General features: G+C 49.8%; 2 pseudogenes; both read right to left on the reverse strand.

Moving 5' to 3' along the window:
* Positions 1-643: 643 nt before the first annotated feature.
* On the reverse strand, positions 644-3,324 carry LOC127783721 (disease resistance protein RGA5-like; annotated as a pseudogene).
* Positions 3,325-3,326: 2 nt separating this feature from the next.
* On the reverse strand, positions 3,327-9,438 carry LOC127783722 (putative disease resistance protein At1g50180; annotated as a pseudogene).
* Positions 9,439-9,807: the final 369 nt, after the last annotated feature.

Genomic DNA, 9,807 nt, shown 5'->3' on the forward strand with positions numbered 1-9,807 from the left:
TCCACCTCTACCTCCGGCAGATCAACGGCCAGCCATTATCCCTAGATTTTGAAGGAACACGTGTGCATGGAGTGTCGCCGGCGGCTGCCCACCAGCCCGTGGCACGGCTACCTATGAAGGAGCGCGGAATGGGAAGCTGGGTATACGCCTCTGCCCCTCACCGCCGCTTCTGCCTAGCTCCTAGCTGAGCACAAGCACAAGTGCAAAACCTCCATCATGCGCTATATATGGAGGTTCGCCGATCTAGGATTCTAGCTAACCAGAAATTGAAACCATCCTATCCATGCATGAAAGGATAACCAGAAACGTTGATCAAACATCAACATGCATGTCATCACTAATTGAAACCATCCGTCCGTCATGGCGTCATCACGCTGGGTAGGAAGGGGAAAGGAAAAGGGATACACATCAGCCAAATAAAAGGAAAGGATTTAAACATCCAGAGTCAAATGATAAAATTACAAAGTCATTTTGTAGCCATTCAAGGTACAGCAAAATTAAGGCCACAGTAAAAATTACCCCCCCCCCCCCCATTTATTGACGAATTACGATAACAGGCCTCACTTGCAATGGAAGCAGAAATAGAGTAGTGTACAGTACTGTTACCAACATACAGTACGTTGTTACCGAAAAGATCTGAGAGTCAGTGAATTTCAAGGGTGGGATGGTTGGGATGGATCTGAGCTGCATGCCCCAACGCGGACTTCGCTCTCTCCATCTCCATGTCCCTATCCATAGTAATGGTGATCCGTGAAAGAAAGACATCAGCATGCTCAAGCGAGAGTAGATTCTCCAAACCGAAGTCAAAGTCACCATTTCCATCTTGCACATGGAAAGACAAAAGAACTCTTTGGACCCTTGGCATTGCTCCCTGATGGAACGTGAGCCGAAGCGAATCCCTGCTACGTAGGTTGAACGATCTCAGGCAGCAGAACTCTCCTACACAGGTGAGCAAGCACTCGATTCTACCAGCGTACAAACGGAGATTGAGAAGAGCAGGCAACCTTCCAAGGGCTTTCAGATCCTCCTGCCGAAGCTCCTGCAGCTTGATGGACAGATTGGTGAGATTGGTGAGAAGGGAGGGGTTCTTCCTTATCCAAGCTGGTACAATGGTGAAACGACTTGACCCTGTGGCAACAAATCTCTGGAGATATACAGAGGGCATCCAACGTTCCCCTATGAAGTCTAGGGAGGAATTGCCAAAAGGCAAAATCTTCAGATTTTGGATTCTTTGTAGGTTGCACAGTGACTCTATCAACGCCTCCTCCAAGGACTCGTTCATTTCACCCCAAAAAAGCTCGAGCTCCCGCAGTTTCGTAAGATTTCGCAGTTCCTTAGCGAAGTTTGGGGACTTGTTGATGTCAATCAATGACAATTCCTCCAGCAATGTTAGATTATCCATCCCCTTAGGTAGTATTGTATCTGTATGAACATGTAGGAACATCAATCTTTTGAGCTCAACAATCGTTGATGGCAGTCTTACTTCTCTTTTTACAATCAACGTCTGCAAAAACTTCAGGTTCTCTATCTCCTTGAGAAGCTCACGGTCAAAGTTACACTCATAGAGTCTTAAGTACCTTAGGTGAAATAAGTTACAAACATGCCTAAGATCAAGATGGCAACCTTCTGTTAGATAACAATTTTTTAGATCCAGCACACGTAGAACCTGGAAGCTTGAAAGAGATGGTAATAAACTAACACCAGAACTGCTGAATATAGAAAGCGACCTCACTTGTGACATCTTCAGGTTGGTCTGAGCTGTGCTGTTATCTAGCTTGTTATTCTGGAGAGATAGCCTACGAACCTTGTTTGCTGGAGATGTTTGTTGCAAAATGCCATCAAATACATTAACAAAGTTCTCTTTAGATGATAAGAACCGGATAAGATCATGAATCATATCATGCACACGACAAAAATGTGGAATGCCGTTGCCATAACCTGATGATTGGATGAGGCTTCGATTTATAAGCTCATTAAAGTAACTATCTGCTAACTCGAACAAGTTGTCCCCATCTTTTTCTGGATGGATGAAACGTTCAGATATCCACATCCTTATTAATCGAGATCTTTCAATTTCATAATCTTCGGGAAATATACTCAGATAAAGTAAGCACGTCCTTAGGTGGGAAGGTAAATTGTGATAGCTAAGTGACAGTATCTTTCTCATGTTTTTCATATCATGGTTGTTTCCAAGTCCATAGCCAATTGAATTATACACCTTGTACCACTCTTCTGCCATGTTTCTAGTTCTAGCCAACACACTAGCTATGGTTATGATAGCTAATGGTACATCGCTGCATTTCTTCAATATCTTTCCAGATACTTCAACTAACTCTTGTGGACATTTTTCCTCGGAGCCAAATATTCTCCGATAGAATAATTTTTTAGAGCTCTTGGGTGGAAGGGTTTTTAGTTTATGAGGACTACCTATTTGTTCCGCAATATCGAAATCACGGGTAGTTGCAATTATTGTGCTCCCATCATTGTTTTCCACCAAAGCACATCTAATTGCACTCCATGATGCTATATCCCATATGTCATCAATTACAATTAAGTACCTACATGCGTGCGGAAATCTATATTAATATCAACACAATAGAGTCATGTGCTTCAACAATAAAAACAGAGATGTCTAAATGTTCTTTGCCAAAGATACTACATAAAAATGAAAATCTGCTAAAAAAAGAGGTTATTGAAACAAGAAACAACAAATTTGTCGTACCATGTAACATGCTCAGTAAAAATTTACATACAAATGTAAATATGATTAAATATTACTAGTTGCAACAACATTTTATTATTCATCACGAAATAAAATACATATGAAACTATCAGTTGCATTAAATTTGTAGTTCTTTTTACCGTGCAAGTTTAGCATATATATATGTAGCACAACATTAATGGACCACAAAAATAAGAAAGATTTATACTCCATAACAAATACCGCAGAGGTAAAACGCCGTGATGCATGCTTACCTCTTGTTCTGAACGAAATCTCTGAGCTCATCAATGAGCTGCTTCTCATCCCTGACTAGGTTATGGATGTCCTTGTACTTTGTCTTGTCGAGCTCAAGCAGCATGTCCTTGAAAACTTTCTTCATGTCAGGAGCACTGGAAACAGAAACAAATGCCGTGCAATCGAACTGAGGTTTAAGCCTGTTCCACACCGCTGTGGCAAGAGTCGTCTTGCCCAACCCTCCTCCTCCAATGACAGAGACGACCGCCTCTGTCGCCAACGCGTTGATCAGCTCGTCGCTTGCCTCGTCGATGCCAACCAGCTCCGCCTCGTCTCTGTACAGGCCGTGTAGCCGCGGATCGCAGCCGCCGTTGTTGAACCGGGCAACAATGGCGTCGACCTTGTACCTGTCACGGCGAGCGGCGACCTCCCGGGCTCGTTCCATGATGCCCTTGATCTCGTCGGCGATGTCGTGGCGCGTCTTGGCGGCCTTCCCCAAGAAGCCGGCGGCCACCTTCTTCACCATCCCTTTGGGGCCTGGTCGTCGTCGACGTGCTTGCCCAGCATGAAGCTGTTGAGGACGTCGTCGGCGTCGTAGGAGAGCTCCCTGACGTCGCGCCACCAGAGCTCGAGCTGCTCGTCGATGTTGAGTTTGTTATTTCAGCCGTGGCCCCAACGTGTTCCTGGTGATTGCAGTTGCAACGGTTGAAGGAATAAGTCTGTGTTTGTTAGCAGATGCGAATGATGCGGTGATCGAGTCAGAAGAAGACCGCGTCGGTAGCGTTCGTGTGTGTGAGTTTAGCGCGGGTGCGTGAGTCATCGAATTCAGAGAAAAGCGGATTGTGGGATGGCACGATTTGAGCCTCGGATTCTTTCTTTTGTGTGGAGTATAAGTAGGAGTTTTTGTACTGTTATTCGAGTTGCATGTTACTCTGTTCAGTGAATGAAAACCACAGAAAATTAGCCCCACAAATTTCCTATCTGCTATTGTTCTCTGAAACTTCTCAATTTCCCGTGTTCTTGTTCTGTTCTGTATTCCTCTGAATCTCATTCGTTGCCGTGCCGGATTGCTGCAGTACGCACGCAAGGTGTTCGATCGAGGGTCTAGCGCTAACAAGTGGCATCAGAGCACTCAGGTTTGAGGGCTGATCTGACACCATGGCCTTGGTTCCGGCGACGTCGGACCCGGCGAGAGGGAGCTCGGGAAGTGCCTTCCTATACCCACAGCTCACGGCCACCAACTACACTAGTTTGGGTGATCCGTGTCCAGGCGATGATGGAGGACCAGGGTGTGTGGGAGGCGATTGAACCAGCGGTCGGGGCAGCCGTCGACCCGCGGAAGGACAAGAAAGCGAAGTCGCACCTGCTGCAGTCGCTGCCAGAGGATCTCCTCATGCAGGTGGCGAAGAAACGGTCGGCGAAGGAAGTATGGGATTGTCTCAAGACAAGATTTGTGGGTGCTGATCGAGTGCGTGACGCGCGGCTGCAGATGCTGAAGGGCGAATTCCGTGCCATGGTGATGGAGCCGGGGGAAACCCTGGATCAGTACGTAGGCCGCATCACCGCGATGAGTGTGCGCCACTCGGCGTTGGGCTCGACGTTGACTGATGCCGCGATGGTGAAGAAGTTGTTCGACACGGTGCCAGAGAAATTCATCAGCCTTGTCGCAGGTATTGAGCAGTTTTATAATGTTGATGACATGCCATTTGAGGAAGCTGTGGGCCGGCTTAAGGCTTACGAGGAGCGGGTGCGTAAGAAGAAGGCAGCAGCCGGCGGAGTAACCGCCGACGGGCAGGTTCTTCTCACTCAGGCTGAGTGGGAGGCGCGGTTTAAGAAGGATGGCGGGGAGTCATCGTCGCCCCAGAAAGGGAAAGCTTCCGGCGAAGGAGCTAAAGGCGGCCAGAGCGGTCGCGGACACGGGCGAGGCCGTGGCGCGGGTGGGCGCGGTGGCGCTGCTCGCGGCAACTCTGCAAGTGGCTCAGGCGGCGGTGGCCGTGACAAGAGCCACATCAAATGCTTCAACTGCGAGGAGTATGGTCACTATTCCAACCAGTGTCCGCACCCGAAGAAGAAGAAAGGAGAAGCACACTTGGCCCAGACCAAGGACGCTGGCGCCGCGCTGCTGCTTGCGGTGATCGAGAACGCGCCGGCGCGAGCGACACAGGAGATAGTTGTGCACGAGGATCGTGTGTGGCCAAAGTTGCTGCTGGCTGATGGTGGCGCAGCGGCTGGAAACGTCTGGTATTTGGACAATGGCGCTATCAACCACATGACCGGAGATCGCAAGAAATTTAGGGAGCTGGATGAATCAATCACCGGCAGCGTCAGGTTTGGGGATGCATCATTGGTGCAGATAAAAGGGAAGGGATCTATTCTTTTTTCTTGAAAGAATGGTGACCAGTGGCTTCTCCAGGATGTGTACTACATTCTTAGCCTCTGTTGCAACATGGTGAGCTTGGGGCAACTCACTGAAACAGGGCATCGAGTGGTGATGGACGAGGATGTCCTCGAGGTGTTCGACAAGTGTCCTTGGCAACTGGTGATGAAGGTGAGGCGTACGTCGAATCATCTCTACCGGATCGAGCTCAACCTTGCCCATCCGGTGTCCCTGCTGTCCAGCCTTGATGATCCGGCGTGGTTGTGGCATGCACGTTTGGGGCATGTGAATTTCCAAGTGATGAAGCTGTTGGTGGATAAAGACATTGGTAATATCTGCATCGGAACATGGCAGTGGGCGTACCGGCCATCGTCTACCCGAATCAGCTTTGTCAGGCATGCTTGGTGGCGAAGCAAATCAGGGCGTCCTACCCTGTGGTGGCGAACTACAGGGCGGAGGAACCACTGGAGCTCATTCACATTGATCTGTGCGGGCCGATCTCGCCGGCGACGATGGCTGGTAACAAGTATTTTGTTTTAATCGTTGATGACTTCACACGGTGGATGTGGGTGTTTGTGATTAAATCCAAGGATCAAGCAGTGGAGGCCTTCACCAAGTTCAAACCCCTGGCTGAGAACGTGGCCGGGCGGCGCATCAAGACGCTGAGGTCGGATCGCGGCGGCGAGTTCCTGTTCGGCGAGTTTGCACAAGTGTGCGAATCGGCTGGCATCCAGCGGCATCTCACTGTGCCGTACTCGCCGCAGCAGAACGGGGTGGTGGAGCGCCGGAACAGATCAGTGATGGCGATGGCGCGCTCCCTCTTGAAGGGGATGAGTGTACTAGGCAGACTTTGGGGTGAGGCGGTGCGCCACGCGGTGTACATCCTCAATCGGCTACCAACCAAGGCGATGGGCAATCGTACTCCGTACGAGGCGTGGACGGGGAAGAAGCCACATTTGGCACACTTGCGTGTGTTCGGGTGTACTGCACATGCGAAGATCACAACGCCACATCTTAAGAAGCTGGACGACCGGAGTGCACCGTATGTGTACTTGGGGGTGGAAGAAGGAAGCAAGGCGCACCGGCTGTTCGATCCACGTCGCGGTCGCATCCACGTAAGTCATGATGTCATATTTGAAGAAAATGCTATTTGGCAGTGGCTTGGAGATGCAGGCGAGCAAGTCTCCGTTGAATTTGATGTTGAAGAAATCGTTGAGCCGCCAGCCGGCTCGGCGACATCGCTGCTAGGCGCGGTACCGAGGTACCAGGCGCCATCACCTGGCAGGTGTCCAGGCAAGGAGCCGGTGGTGGTAGAAGAGGAAGCTTCCTCTCCGGCAGGCACGGTGGAGGCATCACCGTCACTACCGACCACTCCTGCCACACCTATTGGTGAACAGAGCACACCGCACTCTGCTGGCGAAATTGACACCGACGGTGCTCCTATTCGGTACAGGCACATTGCAGATATTATGAGAGATGTGCCCAGGGTGGATTTGATTGATGATGAACAAGATGGTGAGGCATTGCTTCCAGAGACGAAGGAGCCGTCAGCTTACCGTGAAGCAGCCGGTCACCCGGCGTGGGAAGATGCCATGGCTATTGAGATGGATGCCATTGAGCGCAACGGGACGTGGGAGCTCACCACGTTGCCAGCTGGCCATAGGGCAATTGGGCTTAAGTGGGTTTATAAACTCAAGAAGAACACTGCGGGAGAAGTGATCAAACACAAGGCTCGGTTGGTGGCAAAAGGATCTGTGCAGAGACAGGGAGTCGATTTCGATGAAGTCTTTGCACCGGTGGCAAGACTTGATACAGTAAGAGTTGTTCTTGCTCTAGCAGCTGATCGCCGGTGGCAGGTCCACCACCTTGATGTCAAGTCAGCCTTTCTGAATGGCGAGCTAGAAGAGGAGGTATATGTTGCACAGCCAGAAGGTTTTGTCAAGTAAGGCAGAGAGCATCTCGTGCTCAGGTTGAACAAGGCATTATATGGACTCCGGCAGGCGTCGCGAGCCTGGAACATTCGCCTAGATAGATGTCTGAAACAGCTCGGTTTTGAGCGGTGCACGCAGGAGCAGGCTGTGTATACTCGGGGCACAGGCAGTGGTGGTGTCATCGTTGGCGTCTATGTCGACGATCTAATTGTGACTGGTGAAAATCCTGTTGAATTGAAGATGTTCAAGGAACAGATGATGGGGGAGTTCGAGATGAGTGATCTCGGTCTGCTCTCGTTCTACCTCGGGATTGAAGTTGATCAGGGAGAAAATGGAACCACGCTGAAGCAAACTGCCTATGCCAGAAAAGTGCTTTCTCAGTTTGGGATGCTGGAGTGTAATTCAACCTCAATTCCGATTGATCCAAGGATGCAGCTGAACAAAGACGCAGATGGTCACCCGGTGGATGCAACTGAGTATCGGCGAGTGATCGGCTGTCTTCGATATCTGTTACACACAAGGCCAGATCTTTCCTTTGCTGTTGGAGTGGCAAGCAGATTTATGGAGCGGCTAACTCTTATGCACTTCAAAGCAGTGAAACAAATTCTCAGATATGTTGAGTTATGATCCAAATTCATTTGCACTTAATAAAGGCCAGCTTCTGCCTTAGTGGAGCGGAGGCCCATCGCCGGGAGGCTTGGGCCGGAGCGTAGCAGAGGCTGAAGCTGAGTTTATGGCGGATCATCATCCCTTTTAGGGTTCCACCATATATATGCCTCTTGTAAGCCGCCGTGCGGCGTTGTAACCTCACCCCAGATATAGTGAAGATATTTTGCTGGCTGGCGCCCGTGGTTTTTTCTCTCCTACTTTGGGAGGGTTTTCCACGTTAAATCTCGTGTCTTTTGTGATTGATCTATTGTTTTCTTTATCGTTTGTTCGCTTATCGTTTCCTACTGAAAGGTACAATTGATTGTGGCCTTGTGTATGCAGCTGGAAATGGTGATATACAGATTACTGGGTATACAGACAGCGACCTCGCTGGGGATGTTGATGACCGCCAGAGCACGGGTGGTATGGCGTTCTACATCAATGGCAGTTTGGTTGCTTGGAGCTCGCAGAAACAAAAGACCGTGGCACTGTCGTCGTGTGAAGCTGAGTTTATGGCGGCCACGGCAGCAGCTTGTCATGCGCTTTGGCTAAGAGCACTGCTGGTTGAGATTGTTGGAGGACCGGCGAAGGTGGTTAAGCTGTTTGTGGATAACAAATCAGCGATTGCTCTTATGAAGAATCCAGTGTTTCATGGGAGAAGCAAGCACATCGATACACGATATCACTTCATTCGTGAGTGTGTTGATGGAGGGCAAGTGGTTATTGAGTTTGTCCGGACTGAGGAATAGCGGGCAAACGCTCTGACAAAAGGTTTGCCGGCGGCGAAGCTGGCAACGGCTCGGCACCTTCTTGGTGTTCGTTTTCTTGGGCCATAGCAGAATTAAGGGGGAGATTATTGAGTTTGTTATTTCAGCTGTGGCCCCAACGTGTTCCTGGTGATTGCAGTTGCAACGGTTGAAGGAATAAGTCTGCGTTTGTTAGCAGATGCGAATGATGCGGTGATCGAGTCAGAAGACCGCGTCGGTAGCGTTCGTGTGCGTGAGTTTAGCGCGGGTGCGTGAGTCGTCGAATTCAGAGAAAAGCGGATTGTGGGATGGCACGATTTGAGCCTCGGATTCTTTCTTTTGTGTGGAGTATAAGTAGGAGTTTTTTACTGTTATTCGAGTTGCATGTTACTCTGTTCAGTGAATGAAAACCACAGAAAATTAGCCCCACAAATTTCCTATCTGCTATTGTTCTCTGAAACTTCTCAATTTCCTGTGTTCTTGTTCTGCTCTGTATTCCTCTGAATCTCGTTCGCTGCCGTGCCGGATTACTGCAGTACGCACGCAAGGTGTTCGATCGATGGTCTAGCACTACCAGTCGAGCTGGTCGGAGGGCACGTCGCCGACCTTGTGGAGGGCGGCCTGCATGCTCTCCATCTCACTCCGGAGAGCCTCGACGTTCCTCTTGCCATCGCCGTGCTGCGCCGCAGCCGAAGAAGAGCACGCAGCCGCTGCGCCATGCCTCGCCGGAGCTGGAGAAGAGCACACGGGCTGCCGAGTCGTGCCACGCCGCCGCCGCATCGTGCCGCTTCGCAGGCGTGGAAGCCACCGGCGGCGAGAGTGGAGACCGAGGCGATGAGCAAATTCGCCTCCACCTCCACGGCACTATCTTCCTCCTCCCATGCGCTAGTTTTTTCCTTGATAGTTTCTCTTCCCCAAACTGAGTTCACCAGGCTCAAGCCAACGTGGTGGCCTAAAGTCTAAACCCAGTCCAAACTGCAAAACAAGGTAACTATACCTGGTGTTAAGTGAAAAGGTAGAGTTAGACTTGGTTCATGGTGAAACTTTGGTCAATAAATCAGGACCAAAGTGAAATTTACTCTTTATCTTACTTAAAAATTTAGGTAAACGTATGAAATATAAATTATGCTTAACGTAAATCTTAGTAAC

This window comes from Oryza glaberrima, chromosome 9 (assembly GCF_000147395.1).
Source record: "Oryza glaberrima chromosome 9, OglaRS2, whole genome shotgun sequence".
NCBI classification, from domain to species: domain Eukaryota; kingdom Viridiplantae; phylum Streptophyta; class Magnoliopsida; order Poales; family Poaceae; genus Oryza; species Oryza glaberrima.